The sequence below is a fragment of the Theropithecus gelada genome, chromosome 3 (assembly GCF_003255815.1).
Source record: "Theropithecus gelada isolate Dixy chromosome 3, Tgel_1.0, whole genome shotgun sequence".
NCBI classification, from domain to species: domain Eukaryota; kingdom Metazoa; phylum Chordata; class Mammalia; order Primates; family Cercopithecidae; genus Theropithecus; species Theropithecus gelada.
In genome coordinates this window covers 145,603,418-145,621,647 of record NC_037670.1, presented here as the reverse complement: position 1 = coordinate 145,621,647, position 18,230 = coordinate 145,603,418, and the positions used below count along the sequence as shown (strand labels likewise).

General features: G+C 36.8%; 1 protein-coding gene across 2 annotated transcripts in view; it reads right to left on the bottom strand.

The window, feature by feature from the left end:
• CPED1 (cadherin like and PC-esterase domain containing 1) overlaps window positions 1-18,230 on the bottom strand; it is a 310,570-nt gene that overhangs the window by 180,747 nt on the left and 111,593 nt on the right. The gene's annotated exons all lie outside the window — the stretch shown is intronic.

The window sequence follows — 18,230 nt, the reverse complement described above, 5'->3', positions numbered from 1 at the left end:
TTCTTGATTGTCCTATAATTCTCAATAGAAAAAAAAAGTTTATAAATTTAAACTTTAGAATTTCAGCGACCATATGGCTCTAAGTTAAAAAAAAAAAGTTCTTCCAAATAGTTAAAATTATTGGTCATACATAATTAGTCAGAACAAGAGAAATACATTATAAATCATATTAAATAATTTCTAGAATAAAAAGTAAAATTGTATTGGAAATGCAGCTCTGATTTCTCTGAACATAGGTTCCCACCAAATATCATGCTGAATTGTAATCCTCAGTGTTGCAGGTAGGGCCTGTTGAGAAGTGTTTGGGTCACAGGGGCAGATCCCTCATGGCTTGATGCTGTTCTTGCCATTGTGAATGAGTTTTCAGGAGATCCAGTTGTTAAAGTGTGGTGCCTCCCTGCCAACGCCTCTTGCTACTGTTCCCACCATGTGAGATGCCTGGTCCTCCTTTGCCTTCTCTTATCAGTAAAAGCTTCTCGTGGCCTCTCCAGAAGCTGAGCACATGCCTGCACCATACTTCCTATACAACTTGCAGGACGGTGAGCCAATTAAATGTCTTTTATTTATAAACCACACAGTCTAAGGTACTTATAGCAACACAGGAATGACCTAATGCAACTTCCAAGATAGATATGCGGTTTTTTTCTTTCTTTGTTTCTTTTTTTTTTTTTTTTTGAGACAGAGTCTTGCTCTGTAGCCAGGCTGGAGTGCAGTGGCACGATCTCGGCTCACTGCAACCTCTGACTCCCTAGTTCAAGCGATTCTCCTGCCTCAGCCTCCTTAGTAGCTGGGATTACAGGCATGCACCACCATGCCCAGCTAATTTTTGTATTTTTAGTAGAGACAGGTTTCACAGTGTTGGCCAGGCTGTTCTCAAACTCCTGACCTCGTGATCCACCTGCCTTGGCCTCCCAAAGTGCTGGGATTACAGGAGTGAGCAACCGTGCCCAGACCATTTCATTTTATTCGATTAATTCATATATCCATTAAAAGAATATCACTTAATGCTAGAACAAGAAGGGTTCAACATCATTATTAATATTATTTTAAATATAAGCATGAAGAAAATTTGTTCACATAAATACACAGTTGTGGACGGAAGGGTTTAGTTATAGCAACATGGCTCAGTTCTTTCAACTCCCTCCAAGGTATATGTTCAAAATTACATAGTGGTTTATCATGAAATATTCAATCTTGTTAAAAACAAAGAACTGAAAACAAGCTGAATTGTGAAGGATTTGTTACCTAGTGATTAGCATCCTTCACTTGCTCTAAAGAACAACATAGTTAAATTTGTCTGTTTCGCTTTTTTTTTTTTTTTTTTTTTGCAAATGTTTTTTTACCTTTGAGTAACCATCGTTATAATATCAGAGCTAGCAAAAGCTGGGTCTTTCTTTTGAAGAGTAGAACGATGTATAAAAAGAATGGGAGATAGCAACCTGCTTAAGAGGTATCTTTTCAGCAAAATCAAACTTTAGAAAGTTTCAATGTATGATCCATATGAAAGGTGAACGTCTGGGCACTGATTCTCTCAAAATTGTCCATGTGCCTCTGAGCCCCTTGGGGAGTCATCATGGATCCCCAAAGGCATATGACATCCAGCTCTGGATATGGCGGCCTGCCCCCACTCCAAAACGCATCTGAGAGAGCTGTGGCCGAAAATGAAGTGCTGGTGAGCATCGTGGACCCTTGGAAGAGGAAGCTAATTTAGAAGAAAAAAAATCAGATTTTTAACAATAGAAGAAAGAGAAAAAAAGATAGAAAAATGGAGAAAAATGACTAAATTACAAACCTAAGTAGTGACGTAATTTTTTAATTTAATGCACATGTTGTATTTGAATATAATTTGGCTGGGCATAGTGACTCATGCCTGTAATCCCAGCACTTTGGGCAGCCGAGGCAGGTGGATCACCTGAGGTCAGTAGTTTGAGACAAACCTGGCCAATATGGCAAAACCCCGTCTCCACTAAAAATACAAAAGGTAGCCTAGCATGGTGGTACTCATCTGTAATCCCAGCTACCTGGGAGGTTGAGGCGGGAGAATCACTTGAACCTGGGAGGCAGAGGTTGCAGTGAGCCGAGATCATGCCACTGCACTCCAGCCTGGGTGGCAGAGCGAGACTCCATCTCAAATATATATATACATATGTGTGTGTGTGTATGTATATACATGTGTATATATATGTATACACGTGTGTGTGTATATATATATGGGGGAGAGAGAGAGAGAATTTTCTATGTTGTATTTAATAATAATCACCTTAATAATACCCTTAGCCAAGCTGACACTATGTGGCAGACACCGTGCATTTTACATGTACTGCTTTGTTTGTATTCATAGCAATGCTATGAAGGTGGTACTCATCATCCTCATTTTACAGATGAAGAAAGTTGGGGTTGAGAATGCAAGGTACATGCCTAAGGTAATACAGCTGGGGGCAACCAACACGGGTGTTGAAGCCAATCTGCTTTGCTGCATAGCCCCAGCATTACTTCTGCCTTTGTGATTTTGATCATATTAGGTTTAGGACTATGGATGGACCCTGAAATCCAGAAGAATGAATCATCTGTATTTTTACTTTTATCTAAAATGTGTTTGAAACTATCACAATTCTCAAGCACATGCCTTTACACCCACACAATTAACAACTCAACAACTTGAGAATTTATGTAGCCTAATTACCTTTTGGAAAAACTAAGAATATTTCTTTGCAACTTAAATCAAATTGCCTAGATGAAGAAAAAAATTCATGTTACGTCAAATGATTTAAGAATATAAATCCTCTCATCATTTGTTTTAGTTCACTGAAAATTGGCTTGCTTTAGGGTAAACCACAGAAAACCAAATTGGCTGAACCTAAATTAGGATACATTTACTCCTTCTTTGGAATTATATTAAAAACTCCAATATTTAAATAAGTTTTCTGTTTCCAGTGACATGAATAATTTTACTCATTCGTACTTCTTAACAGCCCTAAACTTTATAGCATATATTAAACTTGGAAATTCAGAATGTAGATTCTGTATAATTTAATCAGTTTCACAGCTGAAAACTTTAAACTCTCCCACAAGCATATAAGGGAATTGTTCAGAAGCAGAGTACAGAAATACAAAAGGCTGTGAATAGAATAAAAATTTAATTATTTGCTTTGAATGATAGACCCTTGATTGCATTATATTCCACCTTCTTAGAAAACTGGCAGGTTTTCTTTATTATCCCTTCTGGAATCTCTCAGTGGGATATAAAGGAGCAGAGAGATTTAATAGCAAAGAGCAAAAGCTAAAGTTGTAAAGATTTTATCATTGAACTCTCTACGTATACGCCTGCTCATTTTCTTTATACGAATGCCATTGTTCGAGCAGGTCACAACTATTCCCATTAAAGTCAAAACCAAGCCTTCTTTGAACTTCCAATAAAATAAGTTCTGACAGCTCGTTTGAAAACAATCCATCTTTTATTAATTATCTTGACTAGAAGATGACATTGAAATCCAGTAATATTTGTACCAAGTAATATTTGTTACAGGCAGTACAAAAATTTGCAAATAAGGACTCATTTGGCAGAAAGATACCTATCTCATATCTCTAAATACTCTCAAACGATTAAGAAAGTAAAAAGGGAAAATGTTTTCAATGTATATACTGGATATTTTATGCAGGGTATCTCTTTTAAGTCTTATTAAGTCTCCCGGTCAATCACAAAAGAAAAGGAAACGCATTCATTATTAAAAAAAATAATGGGTTCTGGTTGTACAATAAAGAACATGATAGAGCAATTTGCCCTAACTTTTAAGTGGCTGTGGTGTTAAAGTCTGTTGAATCTATAGGATATTTATGACAACTCTGCTGTTTTCTCACACCTTTCTCCTGTCAGTTACCTTACACCTTTCTCACACCAAACAATATTCATTCCTTTACATGCTGGATTTTCAGTGGGTACTTAATTATGCATAATTTAAAAGTTCATGATTTAGCATCTAGTCAAATATAATGCTAGATAGCCCAAATCCATGTCATCTCCGTGTGCCCTGAGTACTGACTACTGACTTCCCTGCCCTCAATATTTTTTTTCCACTGTTGCCAGTCATCATCCTTATGAAGGCCAGTTCCAATCATGTCAGTTCCCTGCTCATAAAGAACAGAAGTCCCCAACATTTACAGAAGGATATGAATCAGTTGTAGCTGAACTTATCTTGAACATTCCAAGTCAGCATATAAAACCATAAGGTGCTAATTCATTTGTGCTTGAAGGACATAGCAATTAATCAATAGATGATTATGCACGCATGCACGTTTATGCACACAATAGTAAAATAAGCTGTAAACAGTAGAAGTACCTTTATCCTTTTTACTACAAAGTACATTATTTTTATATGAGAACTCAAAAAGTGATATACCCAATTCTTAAACTTTAAAAAAAAAAAATTAAACCTGTATTCCTTTGTCAATCTTTTGACATATGGTCAAGGCCTTTGACTATGGGTGAACTAATTGGAATTGCAAGTCATCTAACTCACAGAAACCTCACACACAGGCATTGACTTAACTGCAGTTAGACCAAGAACACAAAGACACTTGCAAAGAAATCCCAGGGCAGAATCATTCTAGGTTTTACGGCTTCCCCCCAAATTTTGAAAGTTGTTATACCCACATTTAATTCATCTGAAATGTTTTAAGTTGATTGTCCTATATTAAGAATGTTATAAATATTCAGCTTTGCTTTTACAGAAGAAAACCTGTCTCTTTTTGCACTTACAGTTCATCAGCTCATGAAGGTAGGCATAGAACTCAAGGGTGTAAAGGACAAACTTGAAGGTAGCATCCTTGCCTCAGGCATTGAGCTCTTGAGTTCAGCAGCCAACAAGCTTTATGGGGGGAATGCAGAGCAGTACTACAAGCTGTCCGTGGTAACTAAGCGAGATTTTAGTCACTGGAGATCTGAGTCCCAATCCTAATCACATTTATTAGTTCTGTCCTCTTCATTAAATCATGAATCTTTATTTCCTCATCCATAGAGTGTATATAAACATATCAACCTATCTCCTGGGTTTCTTAAAAGTTTCAAATAAGGCCAGGCGTGGTGGCTCACGCCTATAATCCCAGCACTTTGGGAAGCTGAGGCAGGCGGATCACAAAGTCTGGAGGTCAAGACCATCCTGGCTAACATGGCGAAAGCCCATCTCTACAAAAAATACTAAAAAAATTGCCAGGCATGGTGGTGCACGTCTATAGTCCCAGCTACTTGGGAGGCTGAGGCAGGAGAATCACTTGAACACAGAAGGTAGAAGTTGCAGTTAGCCAAGATTTGCAACTGCACTCCAGCCTGGGTGAAGAAAGAGGCTCTGTCTCAAAGAAAAAAAAAAAGTTTCAAATAAGACCATATCTGAGAATACATTCAGAAGCGTAAAATGACAGTAGTGTCACTTTACATTTTACATTCCATGAAATTCAAGCTCTTCAGGTTTCATCTGTAGTATATCTTCATCTGGTCTAACCTACCACAAATCCTGTGTCTTTTTCTCTTCCTTTCTTCCCCATCCCTCTCACCTCAGGCCACCCTAGGATTCTCCCTTCTCTTACGGACATTCAAATTCTGGCCAAATAAGGCAGTTCATAGTTTCAAGACTATAACCTATGTTTTCACCTGCATGATTCATGCTGCCTTGGCAAAGCAAATGTAAACATCCCTCTTCATTTTTAAAGAAACCCTACTCATTCTTCCAAGCACAGCTAAAACACCATCCATTCTATGAAACCTATTCCCTTTCTCCAGCCTGAATAATTCTCTCCTACTCTTCACTATCTCTGCAACTCTGAATCATGCCTTGCATTTTGCCCTGTATTAGTTATTTATAAATACATATTTCTCCCCTACTGGAGGGTTTCTTGAAAGCAAGAACCAATATTTCTCTTTGAGTCTTTCTTCACTTGGCCCAGCACAGAGTAGGAATTCCCAAAGAGTTCTGGAGTACAAATGAGTCAAATTAGCTGTGAATGATTACTGAAATATTCAATATTGCTTTTCCTTGAGTTGTTTTGGCTTCATGTCATATGAACAAACTTATATATGCAAGAAGATATAGATTAAATGCACGAATTTTCAACCCATTTATTGTGGGTGAAATTATACTGTTTCTATATCTTACTTGATGAAGGACATATAACCATTATAAACTTACTTCTCTTTTAGTCGATAAGTCATCAGTCAAGATACTCGTCCCCACTTCCCACTTCTCTAGTTTTCTCTTGCCCCCAGTTTAAATATTTCCCTGTTCTCACATTTAAATTACATCCTGCTAAACCTGCTGGTAATCTGCCCTAACATGAAAGTATTTATTTTCATTAGTGTGGCAGTTTGCAAAAAAGTGGTCACAAATTCTTCCCACCCCACTATGCACACTCCTTTGCAGTGTGACTTTGCAACTTCTCACATCCAGTGGTGGAGTCTATTTTTTCACCCCTTGAATCTTGGCTTGTTCATGTGATGTCCTTTGGCCAATGAGATATTTAGCAAATGTAATGTAAACTCTTTTTGCTTTTTAGGACTGCTGTAACAAATTGCTGCAAAGTTGACAACTTAAAACAAGAGAAATTTATTCTCTTGCAGTTTTAGAGGCTAGAAGTCCAGAAATCAATATGTCCACATGGCCACGTTTCCCCTTAAAGATGTTAGGGACAATTCATTCGTTGTCTCTTTCAATTCCTGGTGGTTGTTGGCATTCCTTGGCTTGTGGGTGCAAAACTTTAATCTCTGTCTTCATCTTCACCTGAGTGAAGATGTGAAGATGTATCTTCTCCTTTGTGTGTCTTCTCTTCTGTGTCAAATCTCTGACTTTCTCTTCCAAGGACATACACAGGGCCCATCTGGATAATTTAGGAAGATCCCATGTTGATATCTTTAATTTAATTACATCTGCCAAGGCCCTTTGTCCAAACAAGGTAATATTCACTGGTTCTGGAGGTTAGGATATGGACATATCCTTTTGGGGGTGGCCATTCAAACTACTATACAAGCAAAAACTTGAAAAGGACTTGGCCTTTTCAAGTGGCTTTGTGCTCTTGCAATTCTTAAGAATCCTGAAACTGCCACTGTGTGGTGGAACATTAGATGGACTGCAAGATGATGACAGGCACATGGCCAAGTCATCCCAGTGGACCTAGCTGATACCCAGCCAATACGCAGGAGCGTGAGTGAAGGCAGGCTAGACCACTCAGTCAAGCTTAGCCACCATCTGCCTATAGAGATGAGCAGAGGCCATCCAGACAATTTATAGAACCAAAAGAAATAAATGCTTATTTGAAGTCACTAAGTTTGGAAGTGATTTGCTCTGCAAAAGCTGACTGATTCAATTTGCCTTTTATCATTGTTTAAATTTTGTCTTCATTTCTCCTCTTTTTGAAATGGAACCTGCATCTCCTTCTCACATGAACCTCTCATATGAAGGTGATCTAAGAACTTCGTGTGTTTTTTTCTTTTTTATTTTCAGTGTTTAGAATGTAACTTAAGGCTTTCTAATTCTGATTTGAGTTCTTTGTTTCAAACTTCTCTAACTTCACTCTGGCTTCTATCCCAAACATTGAATAGATTGATAAGCATCTTCTCACCTTCTTATCTGAATACATCACACTGGACCACTCTACTATCCTTCAAAAAAGTAGACTTGTGATTTGAGGCACCATCTGTTTGAAAATAACGCCTGATTTTATGGTGGCTGAGAAACAGGCACCTCTGCCAGGACTGTTTTTATAGCAATGGGTACCTGAAGCTGTGGGAACCTCCCTGTCACACTAGGATGGGCAAATAGCTACTGTTATTCTTCTGTTCATTTAGACGTGGTAGGATACTTTTGTTGGAAATAGGGGTTGCAGTGACTGGGGAGAAGAAAGGTAGAGAGAGGAAGTGAATGGGAAAAGAATCACCAAATTGTCCAGGAGAGAAATTTTCTGGTAGGGCCTTCAGTCAGGTTACAGGGCAAACAAGACAAGGCCTGAGAAGGGGTAGGTGAGTAAGAACCAGCCTCAATAGGTAAACTGCTGTACGAACAGGAACCTGTGTGCCTCTCCACCTCCTCATTTCACGTTTCTTTCCCATTCCTCCTCCTGACTGGTGGCTCCCCCATCTGATCTCTCAGTCAATGGCACCACCATTCAAATAATGGCTGAAGAGTCATCCTTGAACCCTCTGTCTGTAGCCTCTCACACTCCAATACCAATTCTTGTTTCTACCTTCAAAACGTATCCACATTCCATTTTTAGATGACCACCTCGCCAACCTAGGTCAAGCCACCCTGCTCCTCATCTGGACCCCTGAATGGCCTTGCAACTGGTTTCTCGGCCTCTGTTCACAGTTCTCTTCAATCTATTCTCCACACAGCAGCAGAATGGGCTTAAAAAGTAAATCAGATCATGATAACCTCCTGTTCACTATCTTAGAAGCATCCCTTTGCCTACAGGGAAAAAATTCAATTTCTTACTTTTCCTGACTCCTGTGTGATTAGGCTCTTGCCTTTCTCTCAATCTCTCTACCACTCACCCTGTGTTCAACATGTTACCCAGTCAGTGGTTGTGGCATTCTGTGAATATGTGAAGACTCTCCTAACTTTGGAATTGTCCTTTTGCTGGGAATATTTCGCTGTCATCTCTTCAAATGGCATTTAGTCTCATTACAGAATTACAGCTCAGATCTCACCTATTCAGGGCAATCTTTCTACCTCTCATAAAGTGGGCAGTCCAGTTATTTCCTAGTCAACATCCATCCTGTTCACTGCATTCTTAGATATATTAAATACTCGTAACGATCCGAATTTCTTTATATGTGTATAATTAATTCATTATCTGTTTTTCATCTGTCATTCCATATAAGAATAAACTTTACAAAGGCAGGGACTTTGCCTTGTTTCCTGCTATGCTACTGGAGCCTAACATAACATCTATCATATAGGAGGTAGCTGGTAAATACTTGTAGCAGGAATCAAAAGGCTAATTTAACTCATAGGAAAACCATTCCTATTTTACAGACATGGAAAGTGGTCCATCGATGTTAGCAGATTTGTCTAAGGTCACAGAGTTTGTACAAGGACTTTCCTACTGCACACCCATCCCCAGACCTGTAGAACTATGGCTTGGGATTTTTCTTTTCTTTGCTGCATATCCAGTGCTGTAGATCTAATGCTGATGATTTATTTCTCTCTCCTTTAAAGTAAAAATGCAATTGGATATTTGCTTATTACTCAGCCTGAAAGGATGTCATCATCATCCTATTCATATTTTAAAATCACATTTCTTTAACAGTAACTCCTTGAAGGCATGAAAATGAAATATATTTCCTTAGCATAATGTTTTTCTTCTGTGACTTCTGAGTTTAAAGTAATGATTTCTCTCTGTGTGATTTGAACAAATATTCTTCATGTAGATAATCTGGGTAATCAAGCACATAGAAAAATTCATATACCTTTTCAATATATCTGAAAAATTTTCTAGTAGAAGTTACTCAGAAGTTATTCTACTAGAAATTTCTACCAAAGCATCAGTTTGGAACAGTATGTTTTTTTAAACAGATTGATGAGGCTATGGTACCTGGAACTGTTAGATTCTGGAAAACTAGAGACCACATATGAAGAAGCTGATGTGGAGGGGAAACATAGTGCCTATGGCTACAGATATATATGTAAATAAAGGGGTGCCTGGAATTTCCTCTCCTGTTTGAAGTCCCTTTCTCTAAATTTTAAAGACTTGCTTCATTGAGCTTCTAAGAACAGTTTTTACAGGCTAGAAATAGGGAGTGAAAGGACAAATTGTTTTGAAACAAAGAGGATACAGTGATGTGTATAGGAATGCTCTGTGTCAGTCAATGAGGCAATGAGAGAATGACCACCTTATAGGCAGACACTCCATAGAGATCTAACAAAAGCAATGAAATATGTCTTTATGTTGCAGAAGGTAGAGAAAACAAAATATATCTGAAGAATCCTGGGAGAGAATCCATTTCTGCTGCCTCAGTAGCACTCAGAGAAATAAAACACAGCTGTTCAGTTCTATATCATAATACCAGGTCATTTAGACAATTGAAAGGAATTCCAGTTAACAGCAGATTTGAGGTTCAGGTTGTAATCAGACAGAAGTAACACAAAAGATTCATGGAAACAGTAGTGCAGTCTTACACGTTAAGTATAAAATGCCAGCTCTAACTGTAGAGTAATTTTAAAACTGGGATTATGTAGTAAGTTTAAAACTATGTGTTGCAAAATCTTTTTTCTTTTGTTGTTTTTCTTTTTTTCTTTTTTTTTTTTTTTTTTTTGAGACGGAGTCTCGCTCTGTCGCCCAGGCTGGAGTGCAGTGGCACGATCTCAGCTCACTGCAAGCTCCGCCTCCTGAGTTCACGCCATTCTCCTGCCTCAGCCTCCCGAGTAGCTGGGACTACAGGTGCCCGCCACCTCGCCCGGCTAGTTTTTTGTATTTTTTAGTAGAGACGGGGTTTCACCGTGTTAGCCAGGATGGTCTCGATCTCCTGACCTCGTGATCCGCCCGTCTCGGCCTCCCAAAGTGCTGGGATTACAGGCTTCAGCCACCGCGCCCGGCTCCTTTTGTTGTTTTTCTAAGGAAAAAAGTTTAGGCCTTAATTTTTGGGCAATGGGACAGGGTGATGTTTTTGAGCTTGTGGTGACTGGCTTAGACTAGAGGTTTATGGAAATCAATCTAACATCCCTGACATATTTTGTTTGATCTACAAATAAGACAGTATAGCATGTTTATAAGTCATTTCTTCTAAGTAAAGTCAATATGCCATAAAAAGTATCCTATATTTGTGTACTCTGCATATTTATACCACTCTCAAGTAAATTCCTTAGGGAGAAAGAGCTCTAGAAAATATCACTGAATTTCCTTATATGAAAAAAACATTATAAAATGTACATTTCTTCACTTAAATGTACACTCACAAGTTTATGACTAATAGGCTTAACTTTTCCGTAGAAAAAATTATTATATTTTATGATATGAATTTGAGCTGGAAAAATGAATTTTCTTAATGTATAGTCATCTAAGTGACATCATTCTTTAATAGCATTGCATATTAAATTTTACAAACTGTTCTTAAGTGAAAAAACAATGTCCAGTGGCTGACAAATGCTGAAATCATTCCAAATAATTGTGCAGCCTAGGTAACTTAAATTGTACTGAAGAATTATTATCATTCACAATCTACTTAAAAGCATGGCTTTCTTACCATAATTATGGGTTATAAAATAACTTTTTAAAATAAACATGTATAATTCAATGGGGGAAAAATGGTCCATGCTTTGCTAAGCATTTTTGCCTTTTTTCCTTTTGCCATTGGACAGCTCAGACTATTTGTACAATAGCAAAAAAGACCACTTGGGGGCAATACAGTAATTGTTTTGCTCCATCTCACAGTTATGTAGGCTTCCTTGGTGAAAAAAGATTGCTGTTTCTTCTAAATTTGAAACCACATTTTAATATGTGGAAGGAAAAAGGCTGTATTTCATTTTAAACTTACAATGAATAAATCACGTAAGACAAATGCAAGTCAGATTTTCTCCTGAAGGGAGCAAAAGCCTGTCTTCCTTCAGCAGACAAATCAGTTTACCTAGTTGGCATATTTGAGGATATTTTATATTTAGAATTTGTCACAGCCTTTGAGACAGATCTCAAGGAATAAAGGATATTGTTTATAAAAATCTCAAAAATGATATACATTTAATAAGTTTCAAAATGTTCTGGTAAAAACTTACTTTTTTTCTATACCCAAAGTAAAAGTGTAAAAATCATTTAACTTCCCCACTGAGTACATATTCTGCAATAAACTTAAGCATTAAAGCAATTAATTTTTGGAGACAATTACTGCCATTATTTTCACTGTTATTACCTTGCACTCACATACCACTTTGTAAAGGAGTTATTTTTATTACTAATTATTCTTTTCAGCTATTTGATGAGTGGAGTCTCTATTCTAATCCATTTCTCTCTCCCTGAATCTGCTGAATACTAGGTACTATGCCAAGCACTAAAGATTTGTTTCCTATGTAAATGAAGAATAAGCATAATCTCTTCTTTTAAGGATTTCAAAAAGATTTAGGCAAGTAGATTTTTCCTCTTGGTTTTTGTTCTCTTGTTTGCTGACTTTATGTGATTTTTTTTTTCCTTCCAATATATTTTCCTGTCATCAGAAGATATTTAACATTACCACAGTGATGAAAAACTCAGTTAAGCCTTGTTGTTAAAGTCTTAGGGATAAAGATTTATAAAATTAAATTCAATAACTCTCTAGGTGCCTGTACAGAAATGAAAACATTTAGAAGATCGCAGGGAGTTTTGCCTTAATTCATGGTTCATTACCCAAAGATCCATCTTAACAATCCTTTCTGCATGGAGGGTAGTGAAGAAAGGGAATACAGCTGTTCTGTCTTTGAACATCTTTACGGCTTAGCTGGCTCATCTATTAAAGAAATAATAGGAAACTAAAAAATTAAGAGGGTGCTGCTCTCTATAGATGCTTAAAGTGCCTTGAAAGATTGCTTACACTAGACCTCTTTTCCCAGGCTTGGGTTTTACTCTAAACATCTGTTTATTTTATAAACTTGTGATCAGCAAGGCGTAACAGAAATCCAAGTGGCATTACTGTGCTGGCCAATGGCAGAAAGAGGAAGAGCCTGCAGAGATTAATTTTTAAGAGCTTCTGTGAAGTTCACGGGGCATACACTTCCGGGATCCAGTTCAGAGAAACAACACTTGCTCTTTTCAAGTCCTCAACCGGGCCCCATCCTCATCCCAGCATATACCTTCCCTTGATGGCTTCAGAGAGAAGCAGGCTCCCAACAGGACAGGTGAAGGGGAGGAGCTGAGAAGGGAAACACACATTCTATCCTCCAAAGTACTATTGAGGAACTTTTCGATCTTTCAAGTATCCTGAAGGAGGGAAGAAGGAATGAACTTACCTCACCTGATTTCACACTGAAATCCCTGAGTATTAGCTCACCTCCATTTTTCTGGATATATAATTAACACTTGCCTACTGATTTTCTAGTATTAAATGCAATAATAATTAGCAAATTCATTCATTAGTGTTAGATTTTACCTTTACATTGTCATTATAATACCTTACATATATATAGTAGGTATATCTACACATATATGTGTGTGTGTGTATATATCTACCTATATAAAGCATTATTTTAGTTAATTATATTTGCATATATCTATGCATTCACAACCCTAGTTCAGAAGAGAAAATATGCTTGAATTAACAACGATGGAATATGTAAATCCATACGACTATCTTCTGTTGTAGAACCTGCTCTTAAATCTTATTTTCCCCAAATGGCAGTTTTTAATAAGTTATTATTAATGAGGTACCTTTAATTACAATGAGGATGATAGATAACGATTCATTGATAAACATTTTTGAGCATCTGCCATGCGCCAGGCACTCTCTGAGGCTCTGGAGATGCAGACACATTGCTTGCCTTTTTGAGGCTTAGAGTCATCTGCTTAAGTTATCATTTTGGCCAAATGAAGATGATCATCATTAAAGAATAGTTTTCTTTACATTTAGGATAATAATCCAAGTTCAGCCTTCAGAATTAATGAATGTACAAAATGACGAATGTACAAAATGACTTGACAAATCTTTTAATAGAACTAAGTTGGGAATGAAGGAATGAAATGAATGAGTGAATGAATTGCTTTTAAAAAAAGACACAAAGTTGGCATAAAGAGTATTAGTGCAAAATAATTAAGTTATTCTACATTAATGTACTTTAAAATCATGTACAGTTACAAGGCAGTGACTCTTTTACTAGAGCAAACGTATATTTGAAATAATATCTAACATCAATGTGGCTGATTATTTTGCAGTTATTGTAAAAGTTTTTAAAGTCAGTCAGCTTTGGTCACAAGTTTATTCAATTACATGCTGGTTATTTATAATTTCTATTTATATAAAAATCATACTTTAAAATGAACACCCTGATGCAATTTTAAAATTTAATTCAAGCAAAAGTAGGTTAAGTAATACATCAACTCTTTTTATAAACTCTCAGGAGAAGACTTTTATTCACATTCTTTCTACAGCTGACATAAATCTCCTGGGCCTAGCGAAGGGCCAGATGCTCAGTCAAAAAGCCTTTTACAAGGTCTGCTTCATAGCCTGCAGTTTTAGACATAAAATGAAGATCAGGAGAACACTTCCTAAGGTTGAAAAACCATACTGTCACTTTATACCTTCTTCCAAAGACATTACTCATTTTTACCTTGGGAATATATGAGCGATCTCACCCAACATTATCAAAGGCACTGCATAAATATTGACGACAAATGAGGCTAACTTCATCCCTGCAACTGTGTCATGTTTCCAAAATGAATAAGGGATATATGCATCTTTTAAAAAGGAATCTTGTACATAACAACATTCCTTTCTTCGCCACAGTTCTCCTCTGCCCTCTGTGCACATTTGTTGATTGCATTGATGTGAGAGGGAACTGCAGGCACTGGAGATGGAAGAATGGTCCCCTGAAGGCCATGGCAGTGGTGGTAGAGAGTTGGTGATTTAGAACTCACAAATCTGACTTGAAAAAAGGCTATGGTATCCCAGACTTCCCTATTTCTATCAAAGCGGCCCTTATCTAGAAATTCAGATTATGACATCTGAATACTGCATTTACTGGAAAACAAATGATCATTTATATAATATTTATCTATATCATGTATATATCATTGCAAAGTAGAGTGGCTGGCTTACAGCAGTTAGGGATAAAGTAGACTCAGGCAATTTCTTCATGCATGCAGTTAAAATTTTTTAAATGACCTTTGATTCAATTCAATCGAAGAGACACTTATAGGGAGTTGATTATATGCAAGGAATCATCTTCATATAACTTTATATCTGATGTCAAATATGGAATAGCAACACATCTAACGTCTTCAAATATGGGATGGCTGATCAAACAATGAATTAATTTAATTTATGTCTTGACTGGACAAAATAAGGCTTTTGACAACCTTTTCTGCCAGAAGTCACAAATCTCTTCAGCAATACATTTTCATAAAAACAGTCAGTCAACTATGGTCAGAAGTATAAAGAATCTTCAGACATCATAAAACGTTACAGATATTACAGTTGCCTCTCTGTTGGGTAACTTATTTTGTGATTTACAATGGATGAAGGGATGACTTGTGACTTTTCGCTCTAAGAACCAAATTTAAATTTATGACATTTCTTGCAGTTAATCTATATGACCTGTTTTTTAAGACAGACATAGATTCATTTAACCAAAAGTTATAGTTAGAATATTTGTGAAAGGGATTTACTCTTGAATTTATAGATACAAACTGAAGTGTTTTATAATTCAGTTGAGAGCTTTTTAAGGGAAGACATTTTTAAATAAAATATTTCTTAAAATTGGATTTATTATACTCATCAAGTAAATGATATTGTCTTAACAGCAACAAATAGAGTTGTTTTAAAATCAGATCAATCGATATAGTGAGCAAATATCACATTTGCAGTTTTTTTCTTTTTCACATCTTCCTCTGCTTTTAGGTTTGAACATCCTTGGGAAACATCTAACGCTTAAATTTTTAAATACTTTATTCTATAGAATGGTATTAAAAATAGTTTACAAAGCTTCTATTTTCCATTATTCCTCAAATTTGCATTTCTTGATTTTTTTTTTTACTCTCTACAAAGCTTTAAAAGATAAAGTATCTCAGCAGAAGACCTAATTGGAAATAAATGAGCTCATAGTTATATCTGTTATTGCCTTCATACCTTCTTTAGCTGCCAGAATGTTCTATAAATGGCCACTGATAACTAGTTTAGTGGGCTTGCCTCATCACACAGTACATAAATCACTACTGATTTAACTAAGTCATTAGGGCTTTGAATTCAGGACTCAGTACACACACACACACACACACACAAAATTATGTTTTGTGGAATTTGAGAACAGTGTTTAATAACATGCTGGTATAGCGTGGGTAGTTTTTAAAGTGGGTTTTGGTTTTGTCCTTCACATTAGCAGTGTGAAATTTCTATGTATTTTTTCACATCTAAAAATACCAGGAGAAAGCAGTATTTCTGAGGATGGTTAAGTAATTTAACAGATGAGTTATAATCTATTTGTTTTAACTGAAATAACAAGTACATCAGTTGAAGGGTAAATGAATATCCTCTTGTTTTCTGAAACTTATCTGTATCATCAAGCGTAACTTTGGACTAGTAAGGAAACAATTGCTTTCTCTGCATTGACCCAGGAAGCTGCACTACCTCCCTCTGAGAGGAGATAACAGTATTGTCCAGAATAATCAGGCAAGATCTTGAAAAGATAAATCCCAAGGAGAGGATGAAAATGACAAGAACTGCATGCTTTCCTGTGCTACAACCACAGCTTCCATCTGTCTCACAGAAAAGACAAACACATGAATAAGAAAGGAAATAGCGAATAAAGCATGAAAATCTAAAGAAAACCAGATCACAAGGAGATTTCTTTTTTCATGATTTATTTTCAGGAAATACATGAATAAATACTATCATAAAAATTAGCCTGTTATTTGTACCAGGGTAGGGGGAGCGGCACTTAAACAAAAAGAGGAAAAATACTTTAAAAATTATTTAAAATATCTAAGAGCTTCAGTTTCCTGTTAAGATGATTCACTAGCCCAGGTGAAATGAGATCCAAGCAACAATTTGATAACAAAGAACAAATAACAAATACTTCTTTGAAAGGGATTCTAGAGCTATCGCGAACTGGTCTGACCAGTGGTAGCCATGGTCAGGGATAAGTGGAGTTGGGGGACGGGTGTTGTTGGAGGGTACTTGAGGCAACAGGCTGAAGGAAAATGTTTTCATTTTCCTCTTAACTCTCCCGTGTCTTCCCCTAGGACAATCATTGGTTGCTCCTTCCTTGTTAAGGATGCTAAGCCCAGGCCCGGGATTCAGACTGCTGAATTTCTTGGGAGAGAGGATGAAAAAAATGTGTGGAGTTACTGGTCACATGTGGCATTCACTCCTCCACCTACTGTCTGTCAACCCCCAAGCTTGATGATGTATAATGGAGGAAGGTGTGCTTCCTCCCAGTGCTTTTATGCCTGAGAGAGTCTAGGGGGTGAAATTCTGACCAGGAAAGTTACCTGGCTACAAAGGGAAGCAACCAAAAGTTATTTCTTCATGTTTGGAACACATTCTCTCCCTTCTCCTTGGATTCACCTGAAAGGACTGACCTTCCCCAAACACAAATAATGTCTGCAAGAGGACTTAAGCTCAAATGACAATATAGGGAATGCACAAAAAAATACACCTACTTCAAAAGAAAGGCAACAAACTGAACAACATATATTATACGGCCAAAATTGATAGATGAGGAATTTAAAATAAGCATGAGCAATATACTGAAAGAAATAATAGAAGATAGTAGCAAAATAAAATGTGAAAAAGAAATCATTAAAAAGAACAAAGAGGAATACGGTAAAAATGTTAGAAGTCAATAAAAATATACTTGTTTTTAAGTGAAGGGAAATGAGCATTTAAGTTATACATGCAGCATTAAATAAATAAATGACATACAAGAAACAACAGATGAGATAGCAGTAAAGCTACAGCGTAAGAAGGATTTTGATATAATTTGGGTATTTGCCCCCTCCAAATCTCAAGTTGAAATATGATCCCCAATGTTGGAGGTGGGGCCTGCTAAGAGCTGTTTGGGTTGTGGGGGCAGATCACTCATGAAGGGCTTGGTGCCTTCCTGGTGGTGACTTCTCCCTCTATTTGTTCTCAGGAGAGCTTTGTTTAAGAGCCTGGCATCTCTCTTGCTCCCTCTCTCACCATGTGACATGATTTCTCCCACTTTGCCTTCTACCATAAATGGAAGCTTCTTGAGGCCTCATCAGAAACCATGCAGATGCTGGTTCCATGCTTGTACAGCCTTCAGAACCATGAACTAAATAAACATTTTTCTTTATAAATTTCCCAGCCTCCGATGTTCCTTTATAGCAATGCAAAACAGACTGACACAGATTGTATAATTCAAAAGATAAGATTAAAGAACTGTCTTAGAAAACAGAAATGCTTCCAGAAAGCAGATAAGAAAAGCCAAATAATATAAATAGAAATGGAAGGATCAAATCTGGTCAACAGAAGAAGGAAGAATAAAAACAGTGAGCAAAAATATTTCAAGAAATCATGAAAACAAATTTTTAGAATTAAAGATTAAAGACAT